Raw genomic sequence first — 26832 nt, 5'->3', positions numbered from 1 at the left:
TGCCTCTGGCCATGGGTGTGTGTGATGTCCTTAGGTGTTAGTTAGATTTAAGTAGTTCTAAGTTCTAGGGGACTGATGACCTAAGAAGTTAAATTCCATAGTGCTCAGAGCCATTTCAACCATTTTTTTTATTACTCTCCAATTCGAAACTAATTTCATGGAAGAGGGTTCACTGGACCACCTTTAAGCTACTCCCTTACCGTTCCACTCTCGAAAGCCGACTAAAAATGAACGCTTAAATCTTTCAGTCGTAGTTCCGATTTCTTTTAATTTATTCTGATGATGGTTTTTTTCCTACGTATGTGGGCGCCAGCAAAATATTTTTATACTCTAAGGATAAAGTTGGTGCCTGATATTTCATACGAACCTACTGCCGCACCGAAAATCACCTTTGTTTTAAAGACAGCCACCCCAATCACATCCGTGGCACTCTCTCCTCTGTTTCGCGATAATACAAAACTTCATCAACGCTCTCCATCAATTCTGTCTAATGCGCATCCCACATTGCACAGCTGTACCCCAAAAGAGGGTGCGCAAGCGTATTGTAGGTAGATTTTTAGTACACCTGTTAAATTTTCTAAATGTTCTGCCCATAAATCGCAGTCTTTGAATCCTTTCCACACAACGTTATCTATGTGATCTCTCCAATTTAAGTAATTCGTAAATGTAATCTCTAAGTATTCAATTGAGTACAAGCCGTTAGATTTGCGTGATTTACCGCGCTACTGAAATCTATCGCATTCGTTTCAGTGCACATTTCGATAACTTCAAACTTTTCCCTTTTTACGTCATTCAGATATCTTGTGTCAATCATTTTATATTTCGTTTTGATCATCTGGTGACTTTACATGATGTTAAATGGCACCATCAAGTGCAAACAAACTAAGAGACTGCCACCTACATCGCTTATGTAAATCAGAAATACCGGATACTCCTTTTTTTTTGGACGACTTTCCGTCAGTTACTACGAACTGTGACCTTACTGACAGGAAATCACGAATCCAGTCACGCAATTTGGACGATACTGCATAGGCATGCAATTTGTTTAAAAGTCGATACCACTCATTACTTGGTGTGAATAAAGAGCTAGTTGTGTTTCACAAGAACGATATTTTCTGAATCCGCTTGGCTATTTAACGATGAATTGTGTTCTTCGAAGTGATTTATAATGTTCGAGTGCAGTCTATGTTCGAAAATCCTGCTGCAGTGATAGGAGTCTGTTATTTAGCGGATTATTCCTATTTACTTACTTGGGAATTGGTGTGATTTTTGCAGATTTCCAGTGTTTGGATACGCAGCTTTCTACGAGCGAGCGGTTGTATATGTTTGCTAAGTATGGAGCTATATCAGCAGACTCTGAAAGGATCCTGACTGTTAAACAATCTGGACCAGAAGCTTTGCCTCATTGTTCTGAAATGCATCGCTACACCGGGGACATCTAGTTCTAAGGTACTCATATAGGCAGTCGTTGTTTATTCTAGTTTAATATACCTTGTCTTCTTTTGTGAAAGAATTTCGGAAAACCGTGGCGCTATTATCAATAATATGGCTATTGTTATCGAGCAATGGAGTTACTAATTGTGTCTTGCCACCGGGTGTACTTTACGTACGACCACCATCTCACTGAGCTTTCTGTCAGGTATCGCGACGGAGTTCCGTTGTTAAAAGTATGAAAAGCATCTCGCATTGAAGTTTGCACTGAATTTCGAGTTTCTCTAAAACTTTCGCCAATCTTGGGGATTTAGCGGTCTTTAACTTTGGGTACCTTGATTGGTCAGTACCATCTCTTTTAATTTATTTGGTATAGACAGGGTGTTTCAAAAATGCCCGGTATATTTGAAACGGCAGTACAAACTAAACGAGCAGCGATAGAAATACACCGTTTGTTGCAATATGCTTGGGACAACACTACATTTTCAGGCAGACAAACTTTCTAAATTACAGTAGTTACAATTGTCAACAACAGATGGCGCTGCGGTCTGGGAAACTCTATAGTACGATATTTTCCACATATCCACCATGCGTAGCAATAATATGGCGTAGTCTCTGAATGAAATTACCCGAAACCTTTGACAACGTGTCTGGCTTCACATGCAGATGAGATGTACTGCTTCAGCTGTTCAATTGTTTCTGGATTCTGGCGGTACACCTGGTCTTTCAAGTGTCCCCACAGAAAGAAGTCACAGGGGTTCATGTCTGGCGAATAGGGAGGCCAATCCACGCCGCCTCCTGTATGTTTCGGATAGCCCAAAGCAATCACACGTTCATCGAAATATTCATTCAGGAAATTAAAGGCGTCGGCAGTGCGATGTGGCCGGGCACCATCTTGCATAAACCACGAGGTGTTCGCAGTGTCGTCTAAGGCAGTTTGTAACGCCACAAATTCACGAAGAATGTCCAGATAGCGTGATGCAGTAATCGTTTCGGATCTGAAACATAGGCCAACGATTCCTTTGGAAGAAATGGCGGCTTAGACCAGTACTTTTCGAGGATGCAGGGACGATGGGACTGCAACATGGGGCTTTTCGGTTCCCCATATGCGCCAGTTCTGTTTAATGACAAAGCCGTCCAGGTAAAAATAAGCTTTGTCAGTAAACCAAATGCTGCCCACATGCATATCACCGTCATCAATCCTGTGCACTATATCGTTAGCGAATGTCTCTCGTGCAGGAATGGTATCGGCGCTGAGGGGTTGCCGCTTTTGAATTTTGTATGGATAGAGGTGTAAACTCTGGCGCATGAGATGGTACGTCGACGTTGGCGTCATGTGGACCGCAGCTGCAACACGGAGAACGGAAACCCGAGGCCACTGTTGGATCACCTGCTGCACTAGCTGCGCGTTGCCATACGCGGTCGCCCTACCTTTCGAGCACGTTCATCCGTCACGTTCCCAGTCCGTTGAAATTTTTCAAACAGATCCTTTATTGTATCGCTTTTCGGTCCTTTGGTTACATTAAACCTCCGTTGAAAACTTCGTCTTGTTGCAACAACACTGTGTTCTAGGCGGTGGAATTCCAACACCAGAAAAATCCTCTGGTCTAAGGAATAAACCATGTTGTCCACAGCACACTTGCACGTTGTGAACAGCACACGCTTACAGCAGAAAGACGACGTACAGAATGGCGCACCCACAGACTGCATTGTCTTCTATATATTTCACATTACTTGCAGCGCCATCTGTTGTTGAAAATTGTAACTACTGTAATTTCGGAAGTTTGTCCGCCTGAAAATGTACTGTTGTCCCAAGCATATTGCAACAAACGGTGTATTTCTATCGCTGCTCGTTTAGTTTTTATTGCCGTTTCAAATATACCGGTCATTTTTGAAACACCCTGTATCTCTCAACTGCCGTCGATATTATTTCCATGAATTTAGACCACACCTGATCTACGCTTACATAGTGAGATCGATCGGAAGGACTGAAGAATGCCTGTTAGGTATTTTTAGACTTATTATCTGCTATTTAGATAGGTTATTTTCCGTTTATTCTCCGCATGTTTCGATATTCAGTTTGGCTACAAATACATTGTCGTCACTGATCCCTGTACCTCTCATGATGCTCCTTTTTTGGTCCGGATTATTTGTTCCTAAGAGGTCAAGTACGTTTCTGCAATTATTTACAGTTCACGTGGGCTCCTGAACTAGTAGTTCAAAAAAAATTTCTGAGGTCTTCAGTACGATATCTGACGACGTTTCATGCCTACCACGTACTTCAAACATGTATTTTCGCCAGCATATCGAGTTTAGATTGAAATCAACTTCAACTATAATTGTATGAGGGGGGGGGAGGCTCCCTATTTAAAATACATTTTGTTTGAACTGTTCAGCAAGTGTTTCATCTGAGTCGGGTTGTCAAGAATAAACTGTAGCCATACTAACGCAGTCGTTAAAACTGAAGCCCTTTCTGTACTTTCCCGAGATCCTCTAACCCAAAAAATCGGTCAGTCCCATCCAAGCATCTGTCCGCTATCAGTGTAGTCGTTCCTGTGTGTAATGGACTTCTGACCTCTTAAGTACAGCAAATATTTGTTTAACTGTAGATGGAGTATGGCTCAACTTCTAGGCAGGGTATTAAAAGCAGACCAACTAATGATATGTTTACAACTAAATATTGTAGTGTATCGGTTCCATGTGTTTCGTGATTTGTAATAATTATTTTTTATTTGCATATGTGACTCGATCAACTCAAAGGTATGTAAAAATAAGTATTTCTATGTAAGTAAGACGTACATTGTGCGCCAAATTAATTAATTTTTTCAAACGGGTTCCAAACAATCATTACGCAGTATGAGAAAAAATGAAACTCTTTTGGGATAGTAAAATGGCTTCTGAGAGAAATATGTTTGCCAATAGAATATTTTTAGTAGTCACACGAAACTAAAATTGCACATAATACATCTTTAGACTTATTGCTTTTGACATGTGTGTGTGTTTCTTACACAAACATGGCATCCACTGCTTTTGCTTTAGTAGCTAAGAAATTTGTCTATTTACGATGCAATCTGATGCAGTTTGGGATTTCTTCTATCTTTCGCTTACGCTGATACATGACACTACTTCAGTACAGACATGTCAGTTTCGCTGTATGGAAGTACTACTCTAATTTTAGCCGTCTGTGAATTGGTACTATGCATATTCGTGAGTTAGTTTATATGTACCTAGACTCATCTGCTTAAATACTTTTTGTATATCCATATACATGTTTTGCTTCCTTCTCACATTCATTTTCATTATTATATGTTATGAGACACAGCAATTCCACTCTGTCAGTGAAATATAGCTCTAGTAATTCGCTGCTTACATCATACCACACTGCTTTAGGATGAATACATGAACTTTAATTTTTCTGTCTTTTGCTAATTTTATATTTAAAAAAGGCTTCATTATTAATAGATAATCTGTGATTACATTTTCTCATTATCATTATTCAACTTACATCGTTTACAGCCATACTTATGTACGTATTTCCATTCTGATTAAAGCTATGACACAAAGTGCACAGTAATTATGTTCTGTGAATTCACATTTATTGTTATAAAATATTTTTGTATGCACATTGTGCAATAATTAATTGTAAAAGTGCATTTACGGTGTCTACTGCTTTTAGTTAGCGTGCTGTAATTGGTAAAGGTTCGTATAGTGAATGACGACAAATCATGAGTCGGGTGTGGGTAGCTAATCACGTCACACGTTCATAATTCCCTACCATGCGTAAATGAAGTTAGTTGGTAATATATACTAGCACATATATCCGTTGTTTTCTAACCACGAATATACGTTAAATAGTGCTTTCTTTCACCTGTAGCGGAATGTAAGCAAGTTTTAAGGAGAAATAACGTGGCGAATTTTACTGTGCTGATTTGGAGTCGAACCCCCCACTTATCATCGTTATTTACCACACACAAAGAGATGTTATCGAATTTGTTCTTAGCAGAAGCTCCGTGTGGCATGTTTGAGCTTGAAATGGTATTATGAAAACTTCTGTATTGGACTGCGAGTCGAAATTATCACCCGTATTCATTTTACCAATGCATGTAGAGATCTTAAAAATATATTTCACAAGCAGTTACTTATGCACATGCTAGATGTTAAACCGATCGGACTGATTAATATTTTTATGCCAGACCAGGGTTCGAACGCAGACACAAGACTCAAGTGAAGTCTTTGAGGAGTTTAAAATCTTGAGGAAACGATGGAAAGACGAAAAGTTTTTCACAAGGAAGTAAAACATTCCTGAAAGGAACTGAATTCAAATCTCAGACCAGCACCGATATTTTAGACAATTTAATTTTAAACAATATAATAAATTGTTGACCTGTGACCTTACAAGACGATCGGTTTTGTTAAATAAGATTTCTGGTGAAACAAAGCTCACTAGAGTGGGTCGTAGAAGGCAGCTGAGAACAGATTATGTTGACCAGACTTCTCATAATCGCTGAATACAAAGGTTTTCTTACGACCCTACTCAGAAAGTCAACAGAATCACGATACTAGTCGTGATGAAAGATAAGGAAGCCACCAACAGCCGCATATTCAGGCGAAGTATGCCGCAAAGCTGATGAGCGGGACACCTACTGTTGCCAGGCGCCAGAAGCGGCGCAGCTCTACCACTTCCGTGCTGTTGAGGGGCGAACACAGTTGTAGCCGACACAGGATAGGGGCCGTCTGCACCGCTTCCATTGACAGAGTGTGCGAAGCTGCTATTAATATTATCACCAGTGAAGCTCGAAATAATAGAAACAAAATTTCAATCATAAGGGGCTTTCGCTGTTGCTGTAATACGATTATAGCAGCTGCATCCCGAGTGAAGGCGATCAGTGCTGTCACCATGAAAAGTACCAAGAACGTATAGTTGGCTGACAGTACCTCCTGGGACATATTGCACAGCATGGAGTAGACTCTTCTCAGAGCGCGCTAACGAACTGTAAGTGGTCGCGTTTGGCATCTCTCTGGCGCCGTAGCTTTCAGACAGTCGTTTAGCTGGCGCAAGTCACTCCTTATCAGAAAAAGGAAACCGATGTACCTGAAGGCGGCTGTTGGTGCAGTACCAGCTGTGATGAAAAAACCCGTGCGCCAGATATTCCAGCGCCATACCAGCTGCAAGCAGGACGAGAGTCACCACGTACGCAACCTCACAAAAAATCTTTCCTGCCGCCTCGGAGAAACGTCGAGGCCCCAGGATGCCGCTATCCCGATAAGACAATAGAGTGAGCATCCTCTGGTACCTGCAGGTATTTTGAAATAGATCTGCAGTGACCGTCATAATCACCACGGTGCACTGCGTCACCCAGGTGGCGACCAGCCATATGAAGCTGATGGTCGAGTCATCTACTGTACTAATAGTTAGCAGTCCCTTTGCCGTAATTTCTGTTGTCGTGAGGTTCACGATCAGAACAACCGCAGCGTACAGTGTACAAGTACGTGTCTGCTGTAGTTCACACCTGTCGGTATCCACTGTGAATGGTATCAGCCCGAAAACCTTGCAGACCGTTTGATATCTTGCTAATGATCCTAAGAGTTCTCTTCTGTTCGCCATTTGAACACCGATTAGCCCTGTAACAGAAGGAAACATTCTATTTTATAGTTAGCAGAACGATACCATCTCACATGGCTCTGAGCACTGTGGGCCTCAACATCTGAGGTCATCAGTCCCCTAGAACTTAGAACTACTTAAACCTAACTAACCTAAGGACATCACACACATCCATGCCCGCGGCAGGATTCGAACCTGTGATCGTAGCGGTCGCGCGGTTCCACACTGTACGCCTAGAGCCTCTCGGCCACTCCTGCCGGCACTAGCAGAACGAACCAGTTACTTTAGGAACTAAGCTAACGTATATTCGCCGTATAACAGACCATCAGGTAAACCCATCCAGAAGAAAGCACCTAAACGTCAAACGCGTTTTTGTAAATACATGTTTCCGTAAGTCGTCATGAGATAGCGGGAGTGACCAAAAGGCATGATTTAAAACGCTGCCTAAACTATTATTCCGAGTCTTTGAGGAATTTTCAAAGTAATTCTCTTTAGTATACAGTATTTCCGATAGACGGAAACAAAGCTTAATCCGACATCTAATCTATAATTATTAGCCAAAACGATAATGTAGGATCTCCATATTACTCGTAGTGTCAAAAACCGTGGAGTACATTGTTCATAAACAGCTGCCTGATTACTTTGACACTTAGAACTTAGGCAGTAAATCGAAATCGTGCTTCTGAATGCCTCAGAGTATATGTCCTGCATTAGACTGGCACTTTTGATAAAGGTAAGGACTGTGGCGTTGCTCAATTTGAGCAAGATGTTGGTTTCTAAATCTTGCTTTTGAATGTAAAATGAACACATTCTTAAAACATTACACTTTAATTTGTCTACAGTTACTGGGGAAAAGATATAAATAACACATACATAAATCGGCAAGCCTTCCAGGCAGTTGCCACTAAAGATAAAAAGTTCACGGTGGTTAGTCATTGTCATGAAGTCTACCACGGACACCACAAAATCCTGAAGAAGATCCCAGCTTAGGTGTCGAAACGTCGACTGCACAGAAGAAATATGTCAGAGCCTAAGCACCCAGAAAATTTTACATTCGGCTTCAGCACATGTACAGATATGAATAGACGTGATGGTAGAAACTGCATTTAGTAATTTATAGCCTATCGAAAACCAACGCTACCAAAAAATATCGAAAAAACTCAGTGAATACGTAATGGACATCTGTAGAAGAGAGTACGTTACTCACCTTACACACAATCAAAAAACTGAGAAAATGTGTTACCACTTAAAACAAAAACGTGTCCTGTTGATAGTAATACAGAATCTCTGCTCGTGGGATATAGATGATCACATCACAAATAGCGAACATTTCGTAGTATCTGGCTACCAAAATTTACTTTTGTAAGATATCTTGGTAACCTACAGCTTCATCGTGTTAGTTACAATTTCGGAGGATATGGCCAGATAAGTCACTGACTTTCGCCCTCTCTTCCTTCTTCATCGTTATACTGAATACAGCTGTCCTCTTCTCGAATATGAAATCACTGTTATCATTTTACAATTACAATGCAGGAATAATTATATACTACATTTTGTAATTTTCCAGTCTATAACTATTGGGTGGGGACTAAGGATGGCGGCGGAGAATGTGCTGACATAAAATCATCGTTGTTTTTATTTTCTTTTTTCATCAGCGATATCAAATCTCAGCTGAGACTGATACGCATGTCATCTTCAACTGATATCAGCATCAGGAATTCCTTATCTCCATGATCTTTGCAGCAGTGACATGCTGCACCGTAAGCCGAGGTCAAGAAGGAGAAGCGTGGAGAGGGAAGAAGAGGAGGTGGGAGGAGGGGATGGGAGGGGAGCAGGGGTCTCTGACCATTCGCATATTTTGCATGAAGCACTGCCCTCTCATTCCCCCCGCGCTCTTGCGTATCCAAGCACCTCACGCCCTTCTCTGCAGTTGTATTGGCATTACTGACTTCATAAAATACACTCCTGGAAATGGAAAAAAAAACACATTGACACCGGTGTGTCAGACCCACTATACTTGCTCCGGACACTGCGAGAGGGCTGTACAAGCAATGATCACACGCACGGCTAAGCGGACACACCAGGAACCGCGGTGTTGGCCGTCGTATGGCGCTAGCTGCGCCTTTGTGCACCGCCGCCCTCAGTGTCAGCCAGTTTGCCGTGGCATACGGAGTTCCATCGCATTCTTTAACACTGGTAGCATGCCGCGACAGCGTGGACGTGAACCGTATGTGCAGTTGACGGACTTTGAGCGAGGGCGTATAGTGGGCATGCGAGATGCCGGGTGGACGTACCGCCGAATTGCTCAACACGTGGGGCGTGAGGTCTCCACAGTACATCGATGTTGTCGCCAGTGGTCGGCGGAAGGTGCACGTAGGGGACCGCACCGCCACTTCCCAGCAAATTAGGGACACTGTTGCTCCTGGGGTATCGGCAAGGACCATTCTCACCGTCTCCATAAAGCTGGGCTACGGTCCCGCACACCGTTAGGCCGTCTTCCGCTCACGCCCCAACATCGTGCAGCCCGCCTCCAGTGGTGTCGCGACAGGCGTGAATGGAGGGACGAATGGAGACGTGTCGTCTTCAGCGATGAGAGTCGCTTCTGCCTTGGTGCTAATGACAGTCGTATGCGTGTTTGGCGCCGTGCAGGTGAGCGCCACAATCAGGACAGCATACGACCAGGGCACACAGGGCCAACACCCGGCATCATGGTGTGGGGAGCGATCTCCTACACTGGCCGTACACCTCTGGTGATCGTCGAGGGGACACTGAATAGTGCACGGTATATCCAAACCGTCATCGAACCCATCGTTCTACCATTCCTAGACCGGCAAGGAAACTTGCTGTTCCAACAGGACAATGCACGTCCGCATGTATCCCGTGCCACCCAACGTGCTCTAGAAGGTGTAAGTCAACTACCCTGGCCAGCAAGATCTCCGGATCTGTCCCCCATTGAGCATGTTTGGGACTGGATGAAGCGTCGTCTCACGCGGTCTGCACGTCCAGCACGAACGCTGGTCCAACTGAGGCGCCAGGTGAAAATGGCATGGCAAGCCGTTCCACAGGACTACATCCAGCATCTCTACGATCGTCTCCATGGGAGAATAGCAGCCTGCATTGCTGCGAATGGTGGATATACACTGTACTAGTGCCGACATTGTGCATGCTCTGTTGCCTGTGTCTATGTGCCTGTGGTTCTGTCAGTGTGATCATCTGATGTATCTGACCCCAGGAATGTGTCAATAAGGTTTCCCCTTCCTGGGACAATGAATTAACGGTGTTCTTACTTCAATTTCCAGGAGTGTACATATAACGTTGGTAACTATTTTGTCCCCTTATTGCATGCTGGCAGCAGCATAAGAGGCCGCTCTAGAGCCTACAGAAAAGTTAAAAAAAAACATATTGAGAATACAAACAAACAATAAAAACAGGCGATACAGCAGTGACATGGTAAAAACCTCTAAAAAGGCGGAAGTTGTGGAACTTGGAATATAAAAAGACGGCTTTGACGATGTGGACGGAGATACGCAGTAAGTAGACAGGCACAATTAAAAAACAGGGTGACAATGTGTTTCTGTTCGCAGGAGATAAAATAGAAAAAACACAGCTAGAGACAGTATGGTGGCTGTTTGCAACACTGACAGGGGATGCACAACACTGAGCATATACTTACAACAGCACTATGAAGGCGACAAGGCAGCAGATGGGGGCAGGGGGAGGACCTGGACCCATGAGGGGGAAGAAAGGGGGGTGGAGAGGAAAAGGAAAAATAGGGGAGCCAATGGAGGTAGAGGATCTAGAAAAAGGGGTCAGCTGGGCGGATGCAAGGAGTGGGGAAAGCAGTGGAGGGGAAAGCCAAAGGACTCAGGGGAGAGAAGGGAGAGAGAGGGTAGACAGGGAGAAAGCAGGGTGGAAGGGGGGTAGAGGGAGCCTGGGAAAATGACCGAGGAAGAAAGGGGGGAGGTGAGGATCAGAGTTAATAGGAGGCATAAATGGAGGGAGAGAGAGCATCATTCAGGAGGGGGAGTTAATGGAAGCCACATTGAGAAATGAGATGAAGGGTTGTGTAGAGGTGGAGGGTAGGAGGGACACAACAGTATAGGCGCAGTAGAGGTCAGGGGTCAGAGAGAAGAGGAGCAACCAGGGGATGAGGGGGATCAAGTTGGTGAGAGATGTAGAGAATGCAGATATGTTCGAGGAAAAGGAGCAGATGGGGGAAAGGAATCAGGTCATAGAGGATCCATGTGAAGGACGTGATACATATATGGAAGGCGAGGTAGAGCCCATGGTGCTCAAGGCTCTCGAGGGACTTATACAATTTGTGAGAGGGCCCAGATATCCAGGGGGAATGGTATAACAGAGGATGGGATGGATTAAGGATTTGTATGTGTGGTGGATGGTAGAGGGGTTCAACCACCAAGTCTGGCCAGAGAGGAGTTTAAGGAGTCAGATGTGGTTGTGGGCTTTGGATTGGATAGAGCAAATATAGGACACAATGCGGCAAAAAGGTCAATGTGATTCTGGAGAAAGTGTTTGGACCGTTGAAGGATAGGATTGAGGGCAGGGAAGGTGGAGTCATCGGTATATTGCAGGAGGTGGAGTTGGGGGGTTGGGGCATATCTGTCGTGTACAGGAGGTAGAAGAGAGAGGAGAGGACAGAGTCCTGCGGCACACCCTCAGATGGATAGAAGGTGCAGGAATCATCGTTATGGATGGTAATGCAGGAGGGGCGGCGGAACAGGAAGGAGGCAATCAGATGGATATAATTAATAGGAAGGGCATAGGTCTGGAGTTTAAACAGCAGACTGGGATATCACATCGTTGTAGGCCTTTCTAAGGTCGAGGGAAACAAAAATGGCGGAGGGACAGGAGTTAAGCTGGAGGGAGAGGAGATGAGTGAGGCATAGGTCATCGGCAGAGAAGGAAGGTCAAAAGCCGCATTGGGCGTTGGGGAGGAGATGGGGTTGCTGGCGGTGGTGATGAATGCGCCGGGTAAGGATGGATTCCAAGTGCTAGCTGAACACTGAGACATACAGGGCGATAGGAGGAAGCATCAGGCGGAGGCTTGGGGTTTGGAGAACATCAGGATATGGGAAGTTTTCTACAAGTTGGGGCAAGGACTACGTTGTAATGTGGTAGAGGGTGGCAACGACTGCAAGGAAGGAGGGAAGAAAGTGTCTCAGATGGCAGTATGTAACAGGGTTATGGCTGTGAACGGTGTTGCCTTTAGTTCAGAGAGTGAGGCTGATGACCTGTGTAGTGATGGGAGTGTTAAGTTCAGATGGTGGTGTGTGGCCAAAGTACTGGAAGGGGAGGAGTGGAGGTATCTGGACGTTCGATGATGTCGGGAAAAGGAATAATCAAATTAGGGATCATCTGGAATGGAAATGACATCGGATAGGTGGGAGGCAAAGTGGTTGGCCTCACTAAGGGTGTCAGGAAAGGGACTGTCATCAAGGAGGAGAGGGTACTGCGGTGTGGGGCAGTTCCCAATAAGGCGGTGGAAAGCAGACCAATACCTGGAAGAGTTTATTGGGAGTGTGGCGTTATGTTGTGTGCATGTCTGCCGCCAGGCACGGTTTTTCTTCACAGTAAGCATGTTACGGATTTTTCATTGTAATTGGCGATGGTGGATGAGTGTGTCCCATTCATGACTGCACAGGAAGGATTGGTAGAGGTGACGGGATTCACAAAGAAGAAAGACAGATTGTGGGGGCAGGGCTGGGCGGTGAGGGTGAATGGCTTTCGTAGGTGTATGGGTGGCTAGAGCGTCAGACAAAGTCTGTTGGATGAAGGCAGCGGTGCAGGAGATCTCGTTGGAAGATTGGAGGGTAGGGTCGTGGCTTTCGACCTGGGTGTGGATGGAGTCCCAGAATACATCCTAGTTCTCGCAGGAGTAGTTTAGGAGGAATGTAAGGGCGAGGAACGGGTTGGGGATGAAGACCATCAGAGATAGTGAGGAGGATGGGGGCATGGTCACTGCCAATTAGGGACAAGATATCCGCAGTGATGCACCCAAGGAGGGTGGAGAGGCTAGGATCACATCGGGAGTGGTGTTGGAGTCGGGACAGGTGTGTTGGGAGACGGAACCAGGTCTCCCTGGAGAGTGGCGATAAACCAGTGCCTCACTAGCGTACGGCAGGAGCACGGCTGTGGATACTGAGGTCGGCGGCAATCATGTAGGTGGAGAAGGTGCGGTCAATGAAGGACAGGAAATCGTACAGGATGGGGGGTACGAGGGCGGATATAGAGGGTGGCACATATGATGGTAAGGGTGGGGAAGAAGCGGTTGAGGGCGAGATGCTCAGCAGCATTGTTAAGGAGAGGTTTGGGCCAAAAATGGAGATGCTTGAGGTGGCTGATAGCAGACCCGCCACGCGCGGGGGGTATGGGATATAGGTGTGGTGGAGGGTGTAAGGAGCTGTGGACGTTGCTAACATTGATTTCAAGCTGTATATCATTCACCGAGGAATACTGGAATGAGTAGATGGTATGTTTTATTACAAATAAGTAAAAACCAACATTGTTGTATAACCTATCGATAAAGGAGCTTCTATTCAATCGTATTTGTCGAAAATGAGTTTTTTACCTTAAATACTATCCCACAAATTCTGCAAACGTAAAAAACAGCTACTCCACTTTCATATCCTGCTTGCTCTATCACCAGCAGATTTCTGTGCTGTAAAATTGATAGTTCTCCACAAATTATGAAAAACCAACATTTGAGTAGAAAACATAAATAACGAATTCACATTTGCTGAACAACAGTTTTACCTCAAGTACCATCCCACAAACTCAGAAAACTTGAAATAATAGCAAATCTCAGTTCCTGCTGTCACCAGAAGATGGCTGCACTATAAAATCGCGATCATAGATAGATCTTTGCACCATACCAATAAATGTCTTCGACAGTAATTAAAAAACGCACCAGAGTCGTAAATTTCTTATTTTCCTCACGTAAGAAGGTGAAAAAATAAAATGTTAACAAAATACGTTGGCATGGCGCCAAAGTGCGATGTTTCCAATGCTTGTTAAGATTAACGCACGAAAAATAACGTTTGATATCACAATATTATAAAAACGTCTGTAATGTAAAAGAAAATGTGAGTTAATTTCCACACGTACCCATATTGGTCAAATTAGTTCCCAAAATTCTGTAATAATCGCCCGAATGGTATACTTCAACACAAGAGATTTGCGAATGTAGGCCTAAAAATTTTATGTCGTGGAACTACCCTGAGTGTCCTTATAACTGCAGAAAAATACGTGTTAGCTAAACAAGCAAATGGACAGACCACATGTAACCACTCACAACACACTTTCAAATAAAATATTTGCGACGCTGTGCAAAACATAAGCTATTTACACTACTTGTTGAGGTTAACACATGAGAAATGCTGTAAGATGCCACAATATTGTCAAAAATGGTTAGTTGATTCATACACACACACACACACACACACACACACACACACACACACACACACACACACACACAGTAAAGGAAGAAAAGTGTTGCTTAGGCAACACAAGGACATGTACAGCTCGTAAACACACGACCAAAGACGGAAACAGAGAGAAAATATTTGAGACGGTATCTCAGAAAAAACTACGTACCATGATACATTGCTACGCGTCTTACACTTAGCAATAATGAATGAAATATTTCCCCTTTTAAATTATATGTTCAAATCATTAAAAATGTTAATTGTAATATGAAGAAGATCATTTCGAAAATTCGACCTTTGCGCATTTCAGACACAAAATTCGAATAATACGCCTTACGCTTAACGCAAGATTTTTATGACTACCCTTCACTGCTATAAATGCGAACAAAATGCCACAAAACATATTACAGTGATGCTATCCTCTGTAATATGTAGTTATGTAGAAGCCGATGTGGAAGTTACCGTATTCTAAAAATTTTTGTATCACAGCCGGAAATGACGTTAAAGATTCTACAAGCCCATGTTGCTACCCCACCTGGTATATACGCTTAATATGAAGCACGCAACCACATCGTCCATGTGTGGACTTCCAGTAAGGAAAGCTTAAACGAAATAGAGGTATGGTACCCCAACATTGCATTGTTGTTTGCAAAGACGAAGATATCAACGTCGTAATACCCGGAAAAGCGCGGTGGGATTACCTGTAATAGCCGGAGTAATGTAACTATATTCCACAACAGAGCAATTGAAAAGTCATCAAGCACTTAACTAAACAACCTTTCACAAGGCTCAAACACACAATCCATTCCGTAATTGTTTCCAGCGAGATAATACCATGTTTAGTAACGTGAATGGTCAGTTTATAATACCTACAAGGTGGCTACTAATAACGTTGTCCGCTCCTGGGCATGTTATTTAACATATATAGTGTACTGTGTTATTCCACAAATGGAGGTCGACCAGTTTAAGCAGTCAGCCCTAACTATCGTATAGTACCCCCTAGATGCTACTATATTCCCGAAGCTAGCTGGTGCCGTTAATATCCAATTATAGTATTGTTTTGTAAGGCAGAATACTGCAACCTACCTCCTTCTGAATATGCTTAGCGTATTAATCTCTTGGTCCACCTCTACGATTTTTACCCACCACGCTGCCCTCCAGTGCTAAACTGGTGATCCCTTGATGCCTCAGAACATGTCCTACCAACCGATCCCTTCTTCTAGTCAGGGTGTGCAACAAATTTCTCTTCTCCCTAATTCAGTTCACTACCTCCTAATTAGCTATGTGATCTACCTATCTAATCGTCAGCATTCTTCTGTAGCACTACATTTCGAAAGCTTCTATTCTCTTCTTGTCCAAACTATTTATCGCCCATGTTTCACTTGCATGCATGGCCACATTCCATACAAATACTTTCAGAAACGACTTCCTGACACTTGAATCTATACTCGATGTTAACAAATTTCTCTTCTTTAGAAAGGCTTTCCTTGCCTTTGCCAGTCCATATTTTCTGTCCTCTCTACTTCGACCATCATCAGTTATTTTGCTCCCCAAATATCACAACTCGTTTACTCCTTTAAGCGTCTCATTTCCTAGTGTAATACCCTCAGCATCATCCGATTTAATTCGACTACATTCCATTATCCTCGTTTTGCTTTTCTTGATGTCCATCTTATATCCTCCTTTCAAGACACTGTCCATTCCGTTCAACTGCTCTTCCAGTTTCTTTGCTGTCTCTGACAGAATTACAATGTCATCGGTGAACCTCCAAGTTTGTACTTCTTCTCCACAGATTTTAATTCCTACTCCGAATTTTTCTTTTGGTTCCTTTCCTGTTTGCTCAATTTTACTGTACTTTACTCCTGACACCTTCAGAATTTGAAAGAGAGTATTCCAGTCAACATTGTCAAAAGCTTTCTCTAAGTCTTCAAATGCTAGAAACGTAGCTTTGGCTTTCCTTCATGTATTTTCGAAAATACTTCGTAGGGTCGGTATTGCCTCACGTGTTCCAACATTTCTACGGAATCCAAACTGGTCTTCTCCGAGGTCGGCTTCTACCAGTTTTCCTATTCGTCTGTAAGGAATTGGTGTTAGTATTTTACAGCCGTGGCTTATTAAACTGATAGTTCGGTAATTTTCACATCTCTTAACACCTGCTTTCTTTGGGATTGGAATTATTATATTCTTCTTTAAGTCTGAGGGTATTTCGCCTGTCTCAAACACCTTTCTCACCAAATAGTAGAGCACTCCTATTTCATTATTCATTATTATACCTACTCCTGCATTACCCCTACTTGATTTTGTATTTATAACCCTGTATTCACCTGACAAGAAGTCTTGTTCCTCCTGCCACCGAACTTCACTAATTCCCACTATATCTAACTTTAACCTATCCATTTTCCTTTTTAAATTTTCTAACCTACCTGTCCGATTAAGGGATCTCACATTCCACGCTCCGACCCGTAGAACGCCAGTTCTCTTTCTCCTGATAACAACGTCCTCCTGAGTAGTCCCCGTCCGGAGATCCGAATGGGGGACTATTGTGCCTCCGGAATATTTTACCCAAGATTCGCCATCATCATTTAACCATACAGTAAAGATGCATACCCTCGGGAAAAATAACGGCTGTAGTTTCCCCTTCTTTCAGCCGTTCGCAGTATCAGCACAGAAACGCCGTTTTGGCTAGTGACTCAAGGCCAGATCAGTCAATCATCCAGACTTTTGCCCGTGCAACTACTGAAAAGCCTGCTGCCCCTCTTCATGAAACACACGTTTGTCTGGCCTCTCAACAGATACCCCTCCGTTTTGGTTGCACCTATGCTACGGCTACCTGTATCGCTGAGGCACGCAAGCCTCCCCACCAACGGAAGCTCCATGGCTCATTGGGGGCATATTCCACAAAAATAACAGGGAGTAATGACGTAACGGAATAATGTATTTGTAAATATCGCGATCTGTGTGACGTAGTACCAAATAGCGATACACAGAGTGTACTACCGATCGTATGGTGGAGGATAAGGTTTCCCCTGTTTTAATATAGTACTTCTGCCGAACATAGCCTATTATGCCCATTAGCCGATGCATATAGCGGTTAAGGGTCTACCTGTACGTCAGGAGACTAACTGCAGAGGAGCTTCTGACACAGTGCTAGCAGAACTGTCACAGCATACAGGTATAAAGACACATGACAGGACTGGGTGCTCGAATACGATGAGTGAAACTTACTAAAACTGGGCGATAAATGGTCATCTGTCGTCCAGTTCCATGTGCTATAAATGATCTGACCGCTGCAGGGGGGTGGAGCTGCAGTGGTGTTAGTGATCAGCAACCAACCAATACTACTGACATGTGTTCTCAAACCACGTCATTCTACGTATAATACGTCATAAAGTTCGCTTGTATAGTATTCGCTTGTATAGTACTTCAGAAAACATACTAGCTCACATCACAATATTAGAATATACACCGTGGGCGACGTAAGTACTGTTTGCTAAGGCGAATTTCCAAATAAGACCTGTATGTCATAGTCTGATCGTTGCTGTACACCAATGGGCCAAGTCGTTATGACATACTACCTTACAGCTGGTATGTCCACATTTGGAATGGAAAACGGAGGAGTCGGCTGAAGTGGCCATGCGGTTCTGGGCGCTGCAGTCTGGAACCGCGAGACCGCTACGGTCGCAGGTTCGAATACTGCCTCGGGCATGGATGTGTGTCATGTCCTTAGGTTAGTTAGGTTTAACTAGTTCTAAGTTCTAGGGGAAAGCGGTGTGCGTGGCGCCACCTGGGGGATGTGTGTGGCCTTCCAAAACTGGGTTAAAACCGCCAGGAGACCCTCTGATTCCCAGAAAGCTTCAGATTTTCTGAAGGGCTCTCGAGGCTCAGAGGAACCCGAGTGGGTCGCGGACCGCAATGTCCTATCCCATGGCCTTGACGTGGCCCCAGCGCTCAGTAACCCCCTTAGATGGGGTGAAACTAACACGGGAAGGGCCGTCCATGCATGACGTTAACTGGTGCAACCGTCACTGAACCGCACTGGCCCACCATGAATTATCAAAAGCGGTGGGTGAGACATGGTCGGCCATGATCCCCCAGTATGTGTGGAGGCCCTCCGGGGAATGTAACTCGGGTTTCAGTGATGATGTCAAACTCCACAACATAAGACCCGGGCCACACCATCATTTTCACCACGTCATCATTTTTCATAACACCTCCGGGCTGTGGAATGGTGAGGGTTGTCGTTGTTGTGTCAAGGAAGGACGTTAAACTCCCATCAAGGTAGGACGTTAAACGCCCCCAACCCAAAGCGAAAGCAAAGGGTGCGTGGCACAGGGGGAGCTGTGTCAGAGGGACTGAACATCTGTCCCTCTTTTTCTTTTTTCGCAGGGCACAGACCAGCGGGTGCTCTGCATGCCAGCGACCTAGTTTGCCGGTGTGGGACCTTGGTGTGAGTCGGCAAGGGTGCTTCGTCGCGCCCATGGGTAACCGGGGCGTGTTCTGCCAAACCCAGGAGGTGGTGACATCACCTCGGCTAGGTTAGCTGGGTCCAGACCGTCGAACGACTGGGTGACCGACCCGCCACCTGAGTAGGAGCGGGTCCTAGGCCTTTTGGTGGGAGCTCGGGTAAGTAGGCGGTGAAGGGCGAGGAGTGCATCCGCTTCTCCAGAGTGCGGGGTGCACTTGCTGGTGAGCGCTGAGAGAAATCGTCGGTGACAAGGCCACTGAAGGGGACCAGTACGCTGGCAACGGTGTGCTGAACCCCAAAGCTCAGGACTGCTCTTGACCTAGGGACGAGGTTGGTGGGCGAGCTGCAGTTTCTTAGTCCCCGTCCCTCATGCCAGAGGAGCCGGTCTGGGGTTAGAGATGGGCTTCCAACCCCTTTTTTCGCTTGTCTAACAATGATGGCTACCGAAGAGACAAGCGATCCGAGTGCGCCCATAAGGGCTTCGATGCTAGCTGATCTCTCGTGACAAGATGGCCTGGGTCACACGATGGAGGAGAGCAATTTAGAAAGGCACATGAGACTTACCCAGCTTTTAGACCAAAACATCAAAAATGGTAAAATCAGTCAGGCCAAAGTTCAGGCCATCAAAAATGAACTGGTGGAATGGGCGATTGCCAATGCTAAGTTAGAAGGGAGGATTGAAGAGCTAGAGAAACAGAACGAACGACTTAGGAAACAACCAGGAAAGACATGGGCCGGCGTTGCAGCACAGGCTGCACCAAAGGCCCAAACAACAAAAGAAACTACTGCAAAGGTCTCTAAACGACCGGACGCTGCAGTCTTTTAAGACCGGCCAGGATATTAAAAAGGTACAGGAAGTGTTTGCCATCAGTGTAAACCCTGTAAAAGAAAATATTAAGATCAACAAAGTAAAAGTAACTAAAAATGTAGTTATTGTAGATGTAGCTTCCGAAGACGACAAAAACAAGCTCTTAGGAAACCAAAAATTCTGCAAGTCAGTTAAATGTGAACCTCCTCGAAAGCGAAATCCACTTGCCATCGTGTATGACGTTCCAAAATCAATGACGGACGAGGACCTATACGAGACCCTATATCAACAAAACCTTGAGGATTCAGATATAAGCATGGAAACATTTTTAAAAGATTTTAAACTCAGATTTAAGACGGGACCTAGGGACAGAGATGTAGTTCATCATGTTGCTGAAGTTACAGGGGGATTATGGAGGAAATTGACAGCTATGGACAGGGTGTATATAGGTTCTTTAACGTGAAGGACTACCTGATTGTACCTCGTTGCCACAATTGTGGGGACATTGACCATATTCATAAATACTGCAGTAGGAAGCTGGCTTGCTCCAGGTGCGGAGAGGAAGATCATGTAAGGAAGGACTGTAGGAAATCCGCTTTATGCATACAATGTACACGAAGGGGCAAAAAGACTTGTGGCACAACCGGAAGGAACTGCCCAACCTACAAACTACTGGAACAACGCCTGATCTCTAGAACAGATTATTGCTGAAGGCAGCAACAGAACCAGATCAACCAAGAAAAGAAAGTCTCCAAGTAAGAACAGAAGGGATGCAGAAAGAGCAGAGAAATTCAAAGAATTTCTGAAATCTCTTCAGGGGACAATCATGGTTGATTCAAGCATCAAAACAGAACCAGAAATAGAGATTGAAGAAATAGAAGAAAAGGCTGACCCAGGCAATTTGACAGAGCCCAAGGCTCTGTTTCATCTGAGTGTCAACTCAACACTCAATCCGGAGGCAGAAAGCTTCGTCACACAGCAAGAAAAAACAAGCCCGCAACAGACAATCATGGTTGACCTATGCAAACAGGCGGAGCCAGAAGAGGGAACAGAAGACATTCCGCAACCGGCAGAGAGTAATAGCATTGTTCCAGATCAAAAAGGATCTCTCCAAACTGTTGTACAAGATAACACAATCACGAGCACAATGCAGTTGCAAGTAATTCCGAGAGCTCCAGATCCAGATCCTAGAAGGATCTACCCGAACTTGGAGCTTCCTGTGCAACTTTCACGCTTGGAGCAGCCGGCTGTCCTCACCGCGGCGCTCAGGCACGTCGTACGTATTGGGCATAAATATGGCAGGAGGGTCACCTCCTCAACAATGGAGGCTGTGGACAGGGTACAGCTAAAGTCAATGAATGCTTTTGGAGCCCTGCGTGACTTGCTCAGAAGGGTTTTTGAGAGAAGAGGAGAGGAATTTAACATGCAAGAGATCTACGTGCAATCTGTCCTTGCAAATGGCCGAATTGCTTCGGATTACAACAAACCATGGCCTGATTGCAATTGCCATACTTACTTCCCATAACATCTGAAATTGTAATAGGACAAATAAACACACATAACAGTCGGTTGGTCATGCAGGAGCTTCGAAGAGTAGTGGAGGAGAGGAGACTGGATGTAGTCTGTCTACAGGAGCCATATTCCCGGGTGGGGCAGATCTCCTTCATGTCTACCACTTGGCAGACAATTTCTACCGGAGAAGAGCCGAACGCAGTGCTAATAGACACAAACAAGGCCCTAAGGGCCACTACACTAACACAGCTATCCAACAGTCACTGCAATGTAGTAGAACTACAAACACCAGTTGGATTAATACACCTTGTCAACATATACTTCCAATATGGAGGAAATTTTGAAGATTTATCGGACCACCTTGGGAGAGCAATCACGGCGCTACGCGGGCGTAGGGTTATTGTCACGACAGACATCAAGTCCCCCATGTGGTACAGCGGCACAAGGGATGCAAATGGTGAGAAGGCTGAAGAACTAATCATGGCTTCCCAACTTGTAGTGGCAAATAAACATGGAAATCCCCCCACCTACAGAGGAGACGGAGGACAGGGACAAACATAGATGCCTGCTAACGCCATCAGCATCATTGAAGGTTGGGAGGCTATTGAACATGCTACTACAAGTGATCACAACTTAATTACCTTCTGCCTCAGAGAAGAAGGGTGCCGCTGGGAGCTAGGATGGGAAATCCAACTCAACTACAACGAAACCGACTGGGACTGCCTGGCATGGGAGTGTGACATTCCGCCATTGCCGGAAGGTGACCTGGACATAGATAGCTACGCCGAGGAGCTGGTAGCGTCAATAGTGAGCGCTGTCAAGGCCGCTGTGCCGACTAGGAGGAGAGCCGTGGAGGCTTCCCCATCGCCATGGTCTACCGACCTTGAACGTATGCGTCAGTCTGTGAGGCGGACGAGGAGGTACTACCAACGAAGTGCCGCCTGGCAAGAAAAGCAGTTTTGGCTGCAGCAGCATAGAGAGGAGAAAGAAATATTCCCAAAGGAATTAAAGGAAGTCGGAATGAAAAGTTGGGAAAGGTATGTGCTGAGCCAGCTAGCCACTGATCGTTGGGGAATACCTTGCAAACTGGTCAGGAAAAAAACTCAGGCAGAATGACAGAGTCGTGGCAGGAAACTGCTGAAGTTCTCCTGCGCACTCTGGTGCCGGATGACGAGGAAAATGAGGAAAATGAACTCCAACAACAAATTCACAAGGAGGATGTAAATGAATACACCAACAACACCATGGTGTACCCCTTTTCAGAAAAGGAAGTGGCTGCACAAATCAAATCATTGAGAAAGGGCAAAGCACCGGGACCAGACGGCATAGTCGCGGAGGTGGTGCAGTTCCTCGCCCCTCAGCTTCTAGCGTCTCTCACGCGACTCTCCAACGAATGTCTCAGAACTGGTAGATTCCCTAAAATCACGAAAATGACCAATGTAATAATTATTCAAAAAGGCAAGGATAAGGACCCCACAGAACCCAAACCTTACAGGCCAATCTGCCTCCTAGACAACCTAGGTAGCTGTGGAGAAGATATTGGCTGACAGACTGACAGCGCACAGGATACTGTGCGGGATGAGCGACAGGCAGTTCGGCTTTAGGCAGAGGCGATCGGCGTCTGACGCAATCGCCCTGGCAGCTGAGGTCTGCAGCTCAACCCCGCACAAGTATGTGGTAGGCATCATGGTGGACATCAGTGGCGCCTTTGACAACCTCTGATGACCCTCGCTCATCTCCCGCTAGCGCGAGAAGGAGTGCCCAGGGCCCCTCTAGGGCTGTCTAAGGAGCTATTGCATGGACAGGGAGGTTTGGCTATCGTCGCCTAGAAGAAGAACAAGAAAAACCATCGCGAAAGGGTGCCCCCAGGGATCGGTTCTGGGGCCAGTCTTTCGGGATATAAACATAGAACCCCTCCTAGAGAAACTACAACTAAGTGAGGAGGTGCTAGACGTGATACCCTATGCTGACGACCTCCTCCTGCTGGTAGGCGGCCGCTGCCGAGAGGAACTCGACCCTAAGGTAGAGCAAGCAATGGTAATGCTTCAGAAATGTTGCCAAGAGGCAAAAATGAAAATAGCACCACACAAATCCATATACCTGTTAATGAAAGGCAGTCTAGTCAGAAATTCAACTGTGAGAATTGAGGGAACTCCAGTTCTTCGGCGTCGTGAGGCCAGATATCTAGGAGTCACAATAGACGAAAAATTGAACTATAACACACACGTAGAAAACATAACGCAGCGAGCATTACAAGTTCTAAATAACCTCATCAGTATAGGCCATAGAAGATTCCACCTACCTCCCAACTTGATCAAACTATACCAAAATAGTATCCTAACGTCCTTAGTAGGATATGCGAGCGGAATCTGGACCCACGGGTTTATGAGGGTGGTGCCCGAAATGACTGTGAGAAGGGTGTAGCGGAACATGCTGTGGCATTTTGTCGGGGCATACAGAACAACACTTGGGGGGTCTTACCGATAGTAATAGGATTATGTCCACTAGACATAAAAATCAGAGAACAGGGAGCATGGTACTGGCTCTCCAAAGGAAAAATAGATAAGACCAGGGAAATCATGGGGGTACAAGTTGCGGACAAATATGCAATAAAGAGAAGAGGCGGAGAGTTGTGGCAACAGCAAAGGGAAATCGAGGAAACGGGAAGAAGGGTTTTTCAGCTACTACCAAATATCAGAGAAAGGCTACAAACGAGCCACTTTGAGCCGAGCAGAGGTCTGCTACACTTTCTTACAGGTCATGGGCCATATTCGAAATATTTATGTCGATTTGGAAAACGGGCAATACCAGCGTGCGACTGTGGTGCTCCGGACGGAACACCCGAACATGTCGTCTATGACTGCACTTTGTATGACGATGTGGCGCTCGAACTCAGAAACCCTTTACGAAACAGAGACACATACACACTACTGCGACGTGCCGAGACCTTCAATGTCCTCAACAATTTGGCAAACGAAATATCCAAGAAGATCTTGAGAGATTTTATTAGAAACCAACACGGTTAGAGACTAAAAAAATAATAACCAGATGAAGACACAGGGACACCTGCAATTACCGCCGAGCTCGGTACTGGCCGGTTGTTTCACGACCGGAATCCGCAGCGCTGTTGGACCAGGAGAGCAGGTGTACCATTCCCGGACTTGACTTATGCACTAGATTCCTTAGAAAGTAGTTACGCTAGAATAATGCTAAATTAGAACACTAACATTACTAACATAGGTAGGAACTGCAGCGATTTCAAAAGTAGTTGGCCAGCCCAGTGCCAGGGGCTCTCTCACTGGAATTAGCTCAGTGAGCAGGCCTTAATAGTAGGTTTGTATATCATCTGGCACACCTCTAACGCTGCAGGGTAGATTAGCCTCAGAATAACCAGAGTAGTCAAGTAGTTAGATTAACCCTGTCTATAGCAAGTGCCAATCAGTTAGTATAAGCTGCTTGTTAAGTATAATAACTGGACCCGCCAATTACATAAGGTGGTGGGTTATTGTTTATAATAATAATGTTTTGTTGTTTATGAATCATCTGTATCACAATACTTGTTTCCTTTCAATTATATTATAATGTCATTGTATCAATAAAGATTTTTTAAAAAAAATTCTAGGGGACTAATGACCTCAGAAGTTGAGTCCCATAGTGCTGAGAGACATTTTGAACCAAAACGGAGGAGACGCATCGTGATATAGACGCAGTGAAGCCTTGGTAGGTCGCTGGAGGGAGTTGGCAACCACATCTACACACGCAACACACCAAATTCTCGTAAATTCCGGATGACGAGCACTGACGCCTCATTCAGTCATATGCCAGATGTGTTCTATTCAGAGCTGTCCAGTTGGGGACCAGTACATCTACTGGAAGTCGCTACTGTGCTCCTCAGACCACTCCATCACACTCCTTGTCTTATGATATGGCGAATTATCTTGCTGAAAAATGCCACTACAGTTCAACTGTTGTGAAACATGAACATCATGAAGGATGTATGTGGTCTGCAACCAGCGTACGATATTTCTTGGCCATCACTATGCCTTGCACGAGTTTTACTGGACCCATGGATGCCCACGGGGATGTTCCAGAGAGCATAATGGAGTTGCTGCAACCTTTTCTCCATCTCGCGGTACAGCTGTTCCCCTGGGAGATGAGAGATTCACGCCCTCCCATCGACATTATGATGAAGGTACTGTAATTCATCAGACCATGCAAAGCTCTGCCACTGCGCCAGAGACCAGTGCCAATGGTCAAATGCCCTTTAAGTCGTAGTTTCCGATGTCGTTGTGTTAACATCGGTGTATGCATGGGTCATCAGTTGTGGAGGCCCTTCATTAGGAATGTTTGGTGCACGGTGTGTTCTGACGCTTTTATACTCGGCCCATCATTAAAAACTCTGATATTAGCTCCAGCACAGATCACTGCCTGTCCCGTTTTACCAGTCTGCCGAGCCTACAACATCAGAAACTCTAATGACGTGTGGCTGCCCTACTCACAATGTCTGGACGTGGTTTCATATTGGTTTTGCCACTCCTTGAACACCCGACAAATCGTGCGGTTTCCGAAAGGCTCGTATTGACGCTAAGGGCCATCATAATCTGTCCTTGGTCAAACTCAGGTAGGTCGAGCGCCTTCTCGATTCTACATGTCGGCAGCATGCTCACTGATAGGTCCCTAAAGTTCGTGGGTAGATTCATGTATTGCACTGCACATGTGAAATTGCTTACAGAAAAAAGAAACTTACTGTGCTTTACAACAACTATGAGTTGTGAACTGCAATGTTTTGCTAGTTGCAACGACAAAAAAAAACCTCACTGTTTGTAGATACTGTCTCAGTTACATTGAATGAACATACTGACTGTAGATGCTACAGGCTCTCAACATGCAACACAAAAGAATATGTGGAGTGGACATTTAACAGAGGTACTAATGGATGTAACGTAGCACCCACCATGCCCTGCATGCAAATTTCACACAAACGAATACTCTCAAACACTTGCTGTTTTAGATTACACTGTTTTGTTCAGAATATCAGCCTCAAGTTTAGTATGTAACATATCATTTGCAGTAATCAACACATTTTTCATTTTGGATATTATCCACATAGTTAGTGCCCTGTACATGAATCATATACGTACTTTTGGAGAACCACACTGCTCATGGATCAACCTTTTCATGCCTGTGCTTCAAACCATCAGCACAATAGAAACACACTGTTTCCTCACCATTACCGATATAAAAGTACCCTGCTTAACTTAGCACAATCAGTCGACCCTTACTAGCACGAGGCCACTCATAAAACGATATTAATCTAGCCTTCTGCATGATGTATTTAGGTGACAGGGGTTCCAGCACGATTTAGGGAACTCTGTTGACGAGTTCTTTCTGGAAGAGAATTTGAAGAAGATTTATATTCTGTGCAGGTCTACCTTCTTCAGTTATATATAAGCAGGATGCTTACATAACCATTACCGATTTGAAACTGACGTTAAATGGAATCACAATCTCACTGCTATGCCACATGCAGCTGGCAGAGTAATAGGAGAACTGATGAATCAGCACA

The sequence above is a fragment of the Schistocerca gregaria genome, chromosome 1 (genome assembly GCF_023897955.1).
Source record: "Schistocerca gregaria isolate iqSchGreg1 chromosome 1, iqSchGreg1.2, whole genome shotgun sequence".
In the NCBI taxonomy this organism is placed as follows: domain Eukaryota; kingdom Metazoa; phylum Arthropoda; class Insecta; order Orthoptera; family Acrididae; genus Schistocerca; species Schistocerca gregaria.
The sequence above is the reverse complement of the archived record's forward strand: the minus strand, read 5'-3'. Positions refer to the sequence as shown.